General features: G+C 40.6%; 1 protein-coding gene across 1 annotated transcript in view; it reads left to right on the forward strand.

The window, feature by feature from the left end:
• Golgin97 (Golgin 97) overlaps positions 1-12491 on the forward strand; it is a 201340-nt gene that overhangs the window by 108737 nt on the left and 80112 nt on the right. The gene's annotated exons all lie outside the window — the stretch shown is intronic.

Genomic DNA, 12491 nt, shown 5'->3' on the forward strand with positions numbered 1-12491 from the left:
GGCTATGTACGCTCAAAAGATGCTCATGAATCCCTTGTTATAAATTCTCACTCCACTCTTACCTGTACTCGCCAAAGACTTTTGTATAAATGTGGTTACTGTATTTTACGTGTACATCCAACGATAACAATACTAACAAATTTTTGCCTATTACTTACCCGGGATTAGACAAAATTGATATTATTTGCATGATTTAACAATAAACCAGAATAAAGAAAAAAAATGTTTTTGCCTAAAAATTTACATTATAAGTTCACATTAAAAATATATTTCCCTCAACCAGAAGGGTTAAAAAATCGAGGTAGCTTTTAAACAGTCATGTCCTACCTTATTTGCCCACCAGCCATGGAGCCGTCCCCTGTCTGACATGATGGTCACACTTTGAAGTCCACAAATAGTCACCTACAGTAAGACATGGCTGGTACTAGAAAATTCTTTTTGCTCACTGTAAACACTCGAAACAGACACACCGGTGAACTCGGATGTTAATTTCATGATATCGTCAATTGAACTGTCGGGATATGTTTCAATAAACTCATTAAATACTTTTAAGACAATAGTCTTCTCTCTACTTTTCAGTGGTTTCCCTCTCTTATGCCTCACAACTCCAGCCATTAAAGCGAACTGACTCATGGTCGTGCAGTCGTGTGCATGGCTTTCCTTGTGGCTGACAGCTATCGGTAGCAGATAAATAGATATTTTCATGAGCAGATAACAGGTATTTAAGTTATTGACCAGAAGCTTAGAACAATAATATAATTTTCAATTGATAAAACTCTTTCATTCAATACTTCATACTTTAAAATTTAAACTTTCAGAAACATTTAACATTTTTCAGTTTAGAAATGGACTATTTACTGGGCGGACGAAAGTGTGAAGCAGTTGAAGTCACATGGTTATGTTTACGGTTATTTTATTCTCTAGTTGGAAAGACTAGCTTTATGGGTTTCTCCTTCATCACCTCCCTCACTCTGTCTGTCCAATCTGGTCACTCAAATGCTTCTCCTAAGGAACTTCGTTCTAATAGGTCTCCCAGAAGTCCATCCCCTTAACTGCACTGTGGATGATGGGTAACATCACAAAGTAAGGGCTGCAGGGAGTTCTTGTTGCCCTGGGATCGCTATGGTAGGTGTCAAGGCCCTACAGGAATCCTGAAAAATGGCGGTGAAGTCACGACAGGCCTAGCACATCAGTGATCTTTATCAGTCTAGTAGTATTTAAAGGTGTCAATGTGATTACAATTCAGGAACTATCTGGCAGTGAGATAACGGCCCTGCTCTAGAAAGCCAAGAATAACAGCCGAGAGGCTACATGGCTCTAACCACGCAGCATCTCTTAATGTGGCAGGTCTTCAGGCTGAGTAGCATTCGTTTGGTAGGCCAAGGACCTTCAGGGTTGTTCTGCCATGCGGTTTGGTTTGGTTTTAGTATTTGAAGGTGTCACTGATTGATCAGCTTAGTAGCCTTTCGTTCAGAGAGCACTGGGTTCGATTCCCAGCTGGGTCGGGAATTGTAACTATGTAACCTTAATTGCTATGAGTCAGAGACTGAGTGTTGGTGTTAGACCCAATACACATGACACAACCAACCAACCAACCAACCAACCAACCAACCAACCAACCAACCGACCGACCGACTGACCAACCACAGAAACATGCAGTAGTGGACACATTTCTCCAGGTTGGGTTGGCATCAGAAAGGACATTCAGCCGTAAAACAGGGTCAAATCCACATGTGCGAGCCCCAAAAAAATCAAGAAGAAGGCCAGGAAGTATTTGAAGTTGCCTAATAAGCCAACCTTGTGTCCGTATATTTCCTCCTCCTCCTCCTCCTCCTCCTCCTCCTCCTCCTCCTCCTCCTCCTCCTCCTCCTCCTCCTCCTCCTCCTCCTCCTCCTCCTCCTCCTCCTCCTCCTCCTCCTCCTCCTCCTCCTCCTCCTCCTCCTCCTCCTCCTCCTCCTCCTCCTCCTCCTCCTCCTCCTCCTCCTCCTCCTCCTCCTCCTCCTCCTCCTCCTCCTCCTCCTCCTCCTCCTCCTCCTCCTCCTCCTCCTCCTCCTCCTCCTCCTCCTCCTCCTCCTCCTCCTCCTCCTCCTCCTCCTCCTCCTCCTCCTCCTCCTCCTCCTCCTCCTCCTCCTCCTCCTCCTCCTCCTCCTCCTCCTCCTCCTCCTCCTCCTCCTCCTCCTCCTCCTCCTCCTCCTCCTCCTCCTCCTCCTCCTCCTCCTCCTCCTCCTCCTCCTCCTCCTCCTCCTCCTCCTCCTCCTCCTCCTCCTCCTCCTCCTCCTCCTCCTCCTCCTCCTCCTCCTCCTCCTCCTCCTCCTCCTCCTCCTCCTCCTCCTCCTCCTCCTCCTCCTCCTCCTCCTCCTCCTCCTCCTCCTCCTCCTCCTCCTCCTCCTCCTCCTCCTCCTCCTCCTCCTCCTCCTCCTCCTCCTCCTCCTCCTCCTCCTCCTCATCCTCAGTCCTTTACCCTTGACAGGGCATGGTGGTGTTAACGTTTTTACTGTCCTGATTTGCTTTCGCCAAGCCTGGCAGTCTCTTGCTTCGTGGAAGGATTTAGCCACCAGAGGCTGCAACTGGTCCAACTTGCAGTCTCTTGCTATTAAACTTTCCCTCGACTACAAGCTTCTCCAGCCTGTTATTGTGACGATGTGTTTGAAGTACCAGAGGAAAGCTGATCCTCTCAAGAAGCCTAGTTTGAATGCCTAGTTCTTCCAGCACAGACGTATTAGTTTGGTGTTCAGTCCAAGAAATTTGGAGAATGTGTCGGTAAACCCATATCTTGAATTCTCTATTTTTCCCCTTATCTGCTTCTTTGATTGTCTAGGTCTTCGCTGCATAGGTGGCAGTGGGGAATATGAGAGAGTTAGCTAGTTGCAGATTTGTGTTCTTTGTAACAGTATAGTCCTTCCATATCCTACTGAGCTTTGTCATGGCTGCCCTGACCAAGGCCGTTCTTCTCTTGTATTAGAAATCGTGGAGCCCTCATAGACAAATTTCTGGATGACTTTCATACCAGCTATTTCCCTCACACTGGGTTAGCTGGCTTTCTGTCTTTCTATAATCATCACCTTCATCTTTCTTCTATTGATATCCAGGCCATATTCCATACGAATCAACATAAGCTTCTCCATGAGGACCTGTAGTTCCTGTGCACTACATGCCAGAATCGGCGTGTCTAAGATTGTTGATCTTCCTACCCCCGATAAAAATAAAGTAAAATCTATTTAAGACGTTTCTGCAGGGAACAAGGAAAGAGAAGATGATAAACAAGATAATATACTGTTGAATATATGAATAAAAGCTATCCAGCAGGCATATGTGTAAACACTTGATATGCTTTTTTCAACACAAGTGCATTTTGCGTTGTGCATGTGTGGATGCAGTGAAAGCTATATCTGTCTTTTCTGAAGATGAGTACAGAGTACTAAAAGGAGTTAAAAGAACGAGAGAACAAATACTAAAACCTTTTCAACTTGGGCTTAACAGTGTATTGAAAGGTGTGAAAAACATCAGGCGACAAATATGAAAACATTTGCAGAATAAAAGTATCAATGTATCATTGCAGATTAACACTCTTTATAAAACAAATGTTTGTTGAAGCCTTATAATTTGGACCAGAGGGTTATTAAACATTGTTTTCTGGTCACACTCTTCAACCATGAATTATTTGGAGATTACACTCGACCATGTGTGAGAGAATGACTTTGGCCACGATTTTGAACGCGGCAAAACTTCAGCTGACTCTAGTCTAGTACAAACTCTAAAGTGTGAACCTATACACTCGTGGCAAAACTGCAGCTGACTCTAGTCTAGTCCAAACTCTAAGGTGTGAGCCTATACACTCCTAAAGATGTGGCGCCAGCCCATTTCCTGAAGGATTTTGAATTTGCCTTTGTTAGTAAATAATTTATTTACTTTTTCCATATCCATAAGTAGGCTATCACATAAAAATGTACACCATGCTAATCAACTTCACACGATTATGTTCGTAATTCATACTTAGGCTATCATGCGACAATTATTTGCTACCCTTCTCTGTATTATTCAACATGGAATAAATTTGTAACTTCTGAATGAATACAAAATACAAGTGCGAACAGGCCCACTGGGTTATTCAGGAGTCTCACTGCTAACCAGCTAGAAAAGTGAACATTCCTTAGGCTGATGGCTTGCTCCTCGAAGGTGCAACTTACCCTGTGAAGTTCAACAATTCAAGGCTTTCTCATTATCATGCAACTTTCCTTGAACTTTTTCCTGTAGTGAGGCATCTTATCTGTGTTGGCATTCACGTTCCTTTCACAAAGAATGGCAAGAACATATTCAAGGCTAAGAAAAATGTGATGGTACTAAATGGTAATAATAATTATTAAATTACCGGGCGAGTTGGCCGTGCGCTTAGGAGCGTGCAGCTGTGAGCTCGCATCCGGGAGATAGTGGGTTCAAACCCCACTGTCGGCAGCCCTGAAGATGGTTTTCCGTGGTTTCCCATTTTCACACCAGGCAAATGCTGGGGCTGTATCTTAATTAAGGCCACAGCCGCTTCCTTCCCACTCCTAGGCCTCTCCTGCCCCATCGTCGCCATAAGACCTATCTGTGTCGGTGCGACGTAAAGCAAATAGAAAAAAAATATTAAATTAATGTCGTAATGGTCCACCTTTTCAATACTATAATATGCAATATTTTTTAATTACATTATTAAACTAGGGACTAGTTTCGGCCTTGGCTGGCCATCTTCAGTCTTAATGTAATACATCTAATAACTGAACAAATGTACAAACACACAATTGACATAAAAACAAATGTACAAAAATACTCTGTCTGTTAGGTCATCTGCCCAGAGGCTGGTTGGATCCTCAAATAACACCACCAAAGGCTACGCAAAAACCAATGGCAGAGCCCAAATTAGGCGTACTAGGCAAGATGAGGAACGAGGTAGTTTACCATTGCTTTCCTCACTGGACCAGAATGTGCCACTGCAGCACGACTGACCTTATGAGTAACACTTTTTATAACACTCAGACACTATTTGTGCTCCGAATGTCATTACTCAGCACCACCTATACCCCAGCAGCTTTCGTATTGTCACAGCCATGGATGAGGCTGGGACTTAACGTTGAAGCTACACTTTGCTTTGGCCTGTGCCAAGAGATGGATACAAAAGTACTGCATCCATCAAGAAATGGCAATAGGCGGATACAAAAATACAATTGATATTAAAATCTTGGATGAACTATGTGTAAAATTTGGAAAATAAATAAATTAGGCTCTTAATTCTTAGCATCCTATGACTAAATGGTAATATTGAAAATTTGTGATGCGATAAGTGAGGTATATCTTCTATATAAATAAAATCCTAACTACCGTGTGTCTGTACATTGACTATTTTGGTGAAATTTCTGTACAGCTATCCGTTTCAGGTGTAATAATGACCATCTGCATTATTTAGCTTTGGTGTCTGTTTGTCTGTTTGTTTTATAACTTGAAAACTACTGGATATATATCCACCAAACTTCATATTTAGAATCCATATATCCTTGGGTAGGTTTTAGGGCAAATATTGTTTCTAAATCCCTGAACTGTGTGGGGGGTTTATACGAAACCGAAACCGTGATTTTGCACTTCCTCAAAATATACACAACCATACTTACTGGAAATCTACCTGCCTTCATGAAAATTAAATTCTAAACCTTTTTTCTCATGTGCATCATTTCGATAACAGGATTAATAAGGGAGATGTCATTAACGGACCATTTTTCAGTACAAGTCCCACCAGACTTAACGCAAGAGCGGGTGCGTGTAAAGCATATTTCTTACAAGTTGAAAACTACTGGAGATATTTGAACCAAACTTTATATTTAGCATCCACCTGTCCAAGGGTAGGTTTTAAGGTCAATACCATTTCAAATTCCAGGAATGGACTGGGGTTTTATAGGGAACCAAAATGGTGATTTTACTCTCCTACAATATATAAAGTACAAGACCAACCTGACTGGAAATTGACCAAACTTGATGGAAATCCAATTCTAAACTTCTTTTTCTCATGTGCATTTTTTCAACAGAAGGATTAATAAGGGAAATATCATGAAAGGTTGGTTTCTCAGGCTCAGTCCAGCAGACATAGCCCAAAAGGTGTTATTCGTGGAGCAGATTCCTTATCTATCTATATAAATCAAATCGTAACGACCGTGTGTCTTTGCATTGACTATTTTGGCAAAATTTTCGTACAAATTTCCGTTTAAGGGGTAATAATGACCATCTGCATATTTTTTAGCTATAGTTTCCTGAAAGTCCTAAATTTTACCCCCCTCGTCCAAAATCAGGATTGCCTCACAATCTGCCACACGAACTGGAAAATTGAAATTAAGCAAAATTAAACGTTTTAGCTAGTAACCTACAGAAAAATTCCAAGATCTTTAAATTGTTCACTTTTTATGCTGAAGAATATAGAAATATGGAGGCAATTTAATGACGGTGCAGACCTTCGTTTCTGGGTATTTCGTGGCTAAACAGCAAGTCCTATCACAAAAAGGATGGCACAATCTCTGTTCAATTTGGAGTGATCTACAACTTTGGTCCTGTGATATTTTGTCGTCTCTCTCTCTCTCTCTCTCTCTCTCTCTTATTGGGTAGATTTCACTGTATATTTCGGTTGTTCGTAAATTTTGTGCTTTTTACACATATTTTACTTAGTTTGACACACTTATAGGAAAGATAGAGTCATTGAATTTGGCACGCACATTGACACTACCGACGGCTACATGCGAACCAAATTTCATGATTCTAGCTTCCATATAAGTATGTGAAAAATAATGTAGAAATTTAAAAATGTACCCAAATTTCACCCCATTTAAATGTCGTAAATCAATCGAACCCATAAATAAGGGAGATACGAGAAAATGTTTTAATACCAAACATGTAGAGCAATAAAAGGGATGCCTGAGGGTGCAAACCGTTTGTTGGTATGATCTACTGTTTAGGAGCAGTAAATCTTGAAATGAAGGTTTGCACTTACAAACGTGCCCATACTTATCTGTCATCTGTATAAATATAATTGTAACGACCGTGTGTCTGTACATTGACTATTTTGGCGGAATTTCTGTACAGTTATCCATTTCAGGTGTAATAATGACCATTTGCATATTTCTTAGCTTTGTTGTCTGTTTGATTGTATGAGTTCTTACAACTTGAAAACTAATGAATATATTTCTACCAAACTTGATATTTATAATCCACCTGTCTTTGAGTAGGTTTTAAGCCCAGTATTATTTCTGAATACCTAAATTTATTGGGGGTTTATCCGAAACCGAAACTATTTTGCACTCCCTCAAAATATGCACATCCAAAATTAATGGAAATCTACAATCCTTAATGGAAATCCATTTCTAAAACTTTTTTCTCATGTCCATTTTTCGACAGGGGGATCAATAAGTGAGATATCATGAACGGTCGGTTTTGCAGGTTAAGTCCAGTGGACATAGCCCAAAATGTGTTGTACATGGAGCAGATTCCTTATCTATATAAATAAAATCGTAACGACTGTGTGTGCCTGTACATTGATTATTTTGGTGAAATTTTTGTTAAGCTATCCGTTTGAGAGGTAATAATGACCATCTGCTTATTTTTTGTGTAGGTAGTTTCCTGAAAGTCCAGTTGTTACCCCCTTCGCCCAAAATCCAGATTGCGGCATAATCTGCCAGACGAGCAAGAAAATTGAAATTTGGTAAAATTATACGTTTTAGCCTGTAACGGACGGAAAACTTCCAAGATCTAAAATTTTTCACTTTTTATCCCCAAAGAATATCGAAATATGAAGGCAATTTTAATGATGGTACAGACCTTCATTTCGAGGTATTTCGTGGGATAAACGGGAAGTCCTATCACATAACGAATGGCACAATCTCCGTTCAGTTTGGAGTGATATTCAACCTTCTTATGACTTTTTGTCGTACTGTATTCCTTATACGTCAGATTCGTCTCTATTTCTCGATTTTAAGTAAATTTGGACTTTTTACATGCATAATTCATACTTTCAATCACTTACAGGAAAGATAGAATCATCAAACTCTACACGAACATTGGCCCACCCAGTACCCATATGTGAGCCAAATGCTATGTCACATAATTATCCGAAAAGTAATGCACTGTAAGATAATCTTACACAAATTTCACCCTATTCAACGTTTCTAACTCAATCTGACCCATGAATAGATGAGATGCGAGAAAATGTAATAGGACCAGCCATTTAGGCCGCTAAATACTGCGTCTTATTGTACAATCCTTTGTCGATATGACATACCGTTTAACGGCAGTTAATCTGTAAATGAAGGTCTGCAGTATTGTAAACATTCATATACTTTCGTATGTCGATCTATATATATTCATTGATGTTGATTTGTAGCGATTGAGAAAGGGTGTGTGTGCTATTGTAATCAGTACTCCCCACACCGACTTTGACTGGCAGTAGGAATGGGGTCCTTCTCCAACTCCTGTGCAACTGGCATTAGTAAGGAGGGCCTACCATTGTAATGAATAATTCACTTCTCGATTTGACTTGCAGAAGGCAAGGGAACATGCAGTTTTGCTCAAAACTCTCCTATCCGATTGTGTTTGGCTGTAGGCCAGGGTGCCCGCCATTATAAATGTACCCATCTAAAATGTGACTAGCATTAGGCATAGTGGCCTGCTATTTTAATTGAAACTCACCAGCTCTGTGTGACTGGCAGTAAGCTGGCTGGCAGAAGGAAAAAGGTCCTGTCATTATAATGATAACTGCACAACTCAATTTTGACTGGTAGTTGGGAAGTTGCCTGCCATTATAATAAATATGCCTCAACTGTAATTTGTCTGGAAGTAGGAAAGGGGGCCTGCCATTATAACGAAAACTCCCCAAATCGATTGTGACCGTGCAGTAAGCAATGGGGCCTGCGATTATAATGTAAACTTCCCAACTCGATTGTGAATGGCAGTAGGCAAGTGAGCCTGCCATTATCATCACAACTCCGCAACCCACACTTTACATTGGAAACATATGGGGACCTCCCCATGCTATTTCTCGGATAACGTTAAGAGACATGCAGTTTTAAAACAATCTTATTTACTGCACATACAGTATTTACTTCGATATCCGTATACAATGTAGAATACCGTAGCGAAGCACGGGTACATTTGCTAGTATATAAATATAATACAATGGAAATCGGGATTTGAATTTACAATGTGTAAAGCAAGAAAACGTGAGGAATGCACCAACGAGATTTCACTGTACCTCCTTCCCAGTCCTATAGCACTTTTCTCATTACATGCTCGGGGTAGATATTGAAGAGGATGGATGAGAAAATGCACTCCTGTCTTGTACCACCTCCTACTTTGAAGTTTCTGGACATAACTTGGTTCACGCAAACAGTCGCTCCGACAAACATCCAGATGCACCTCCATTTCTAGAATAATGGTCCAGGGATGTATCCATTTCACCAAATCAAATTCCTTGCTGGAATCAATGAAGCAGAGAAAGGTCACTGAACTCTGGCCTTTTCCACAATGTAGTGGACATTCAGAATTTGCTCCCGGATACCTTTTCCTTCCAAGAAGCCAAGTTGTTCTTCAGCTATTTCAGGAAGTAGAAGGTTTTTCAGCCTATTGTGAAGGGCATGGAGAAGATGATTTTAGGAGCATTTTCCAAGCAGCAAGAATTCTTATCATGATGGGGTGCATGATTTGATTACAAAGTTTCATTATAGTGGAGATGTATACAATGCCCTGAGAAGTTTTAGGTTGTAATTGAGGGAAAAATGGATGAAATCTCCAATGCAGTGTGTTGAAGCCATAGTAAACCAGTGTGGAAGTTAGTGTAAGTGTCTTTCTGGACAGCACATAGGGCCATTGCTAGATATCTGCGCTTTTTTGCGCACTGATATATGACCTTCAACATGGGGAAAGCCACTTCTGATATCTGTTATAGCTGTGTCGAGTTATGATGCATATTTTTGATACCTAATTTTCTTTACTATTATTTTACACGTAATACTGATCGTACATGTAGCTGCTGTTGGAAGAGTATACAGATTGGCCCACTTCAGTTCTCACCTCTGATATCTTGTAAAGATAGTGTTCGATGGTTTTCACTTAAGGAAATCACAATAAGAACATGCAATGTGAGTCCTGTGTTTTAGTAAGTACCGAGGCAGCACTACCAGGTTGCTTCTTTTAGATGGAATAACTGTATAAGCATTTCTATCACATGCATGGCTGTTCATAGGTATTTAAACCTAAGAATTTCATTTTTGTCCGTATTGAACTGAGAATGGATGATAGGAAAACTTAAAACGGTATTTTTGTATTGAAAAGGTGGACCATTTTAAGTTTTCCTATCATCTGTTCATAGGTAGCCACATTCAGCAATGCAATTACAGTAAACTCCCGGTTATTCGGGCTACTGAAGGAGAGAATCACAACTAATCCAATATAATGAAAATTCGTTGAATACTATCTCTGTACACATTGTACCTGTGACGAAAACTTAATCCACCTCCCACCCCCGTTTTCCCCCACACCACAGTTGTTGAAGTGAGTCGTCTAATTCTTCATATGTCAGCTTATTTAAACTTTTACCTTTTGAAGGTCCACCAGTATAACTGTTCTGCACAAAATCCTCCAGCTATTGTTTTATTGAAATGTGGCCAAATTGTACATACTCCCACTACATAATATGCCACCAACTTCGCAGTCTACTTCCCTTTCCTAAATGTTTGTATGTTTGTTTGTTTGTTTGTTTGTTGTTCTAAAGCAGTATTTTCACGTGCTTTTGCTATGAAGAGACAGAACTGAAGACCATACAGACTGATATCAGAAATTCTAAGTTTCGCAGAGACGCTAGACTAGTATCAACAGATACGGTGCTCTGTTGTTACCTGGCACAGAATTTATTGCCGTTATGGAAGCTGCATTTCTTACAACTCAACTTTGAGAAAGCCTAGTTTAAAAGTAATGAAAATGATGTATACTACAGCATATTTATATATTGTTTATTTTAATATCTTTTTTAGTTTGCACAAATAACCGATGGTGGTGGTGGTGGTGATTATTGTTTTAAGAGGAAGTACAACTAAACAACCATCCTCTATTAACACTAATCAGAAGGGAAAAATGGATGGGATCCAGCTCTTCGATAAATAAAGGTATTGGCCAAAGAAAGACACGGAGCACAAAGGATGTGGAAATGAAAGGCTCTGTAGGCCTATTGGGGTCGAAAAAGAACAGGTGTTGACCAAGGAAGGTCAGATAGGATAGACAAAAGTGAGAAACCTGGTATAAGTAAGTAGAACCATGCCAGGGCTCAGCTAAGGGTCCTGTGGTCGACAACCCACACTTCCAAGTTAAGAGCCCCTGGGGCCCCTTTTAGATGCCTGTTAAGACAGGCAGGGGGATACCGTGGATGTATTCTCCTGCTCCCATCCACAGGGGATGCACAAGTAACTCACAAACCAGTTAATCCACACACAAATAATCAGGGGTTTATTGTATTTCCACAGTTAGACATGTAGCACTGGCCAGAACGAGTGGTGAAGTGTGCACATTTTCGAATATGACACTGTCAGGAGTTATCAGTCTAAAGATCAAGAAGACAAGGGCTACACTACGTATGACATCACCAAGAAGAATTAACCTACAAACAGTCTCTGACATAAGCCTTACGATGTCTTCAATATTTAGAACTTCACTGCCATTTTTGAAAGTGTGCACACTTCAACGCTCTTTACCCTGAGCGCTGCTGGTCTGACTGTGGAAATAAATGCATCATTGAAAGTGACACCCTATGGTCAACTGTTTATGCAACAGAAATAGGTATGGTTCCTTAAAACAAACATTTGGTATTGCTTCGTTGGTACTTGTTAAAGCATGGGAGAAATATTGCACGTTTTTTGTTGTTATTCACCTGCCTGCCAACTAATCACAAGATATTTGAGGTGACTCAGATACAGTGAAGTCAATCTGAAAACAGATCAGTGTAAACATAGTTTCGTCCAATAACTGTTGATTGCAACTGCGAACTCACTGCATTAGCTTTGCTGCATCCTGATTTAATCTCACTTACTATACTACCATTCTGGGAGAATGCACATCCTAAATACTTGATATTATCTATCTGTTCCAGTTTTGTATTCCTAACCTATATAAGGTTTCTAGTTCATTATCCTCCTTATCCAGCTCCTGCTGGGTCAGGGCATTTATGGCACTTCTCCTCCTTCCTCTCTCCTTCTACTATTCCTCTTTCATCATTTTACCCACTCCAGGTTTCTTCTTGCACTTCTCGTTATCGAATCGATCCACATTGCTCTAGGTCTTCCTCTTGCTCTCTTTCCCTCAAACTTTATCTCCATAATCTGTTTTGGTATTCTTTTCTCCTTCATCCCCTTTTTATGTACAAACCATCTTAGTTTACTCCTATCAGTTATCCTATTTAGGTTTTCCATTCCAACCTCCTTTCTCACACCTTCATT

Source organism: Anabrus simplex, chromosome 4 (assembly GCF_040414725.1).
Source record: "Anabrus simplex isolate iqAnaSimp1 chromosome 4, ASM4041472v1, whole genome shotgun sequence".
NCBI lineage: Eukaryota > Metazoa > Arthropoda > Insecta > Orthoptera > Tettigoniidae > Anabrus > Anabrus simplex.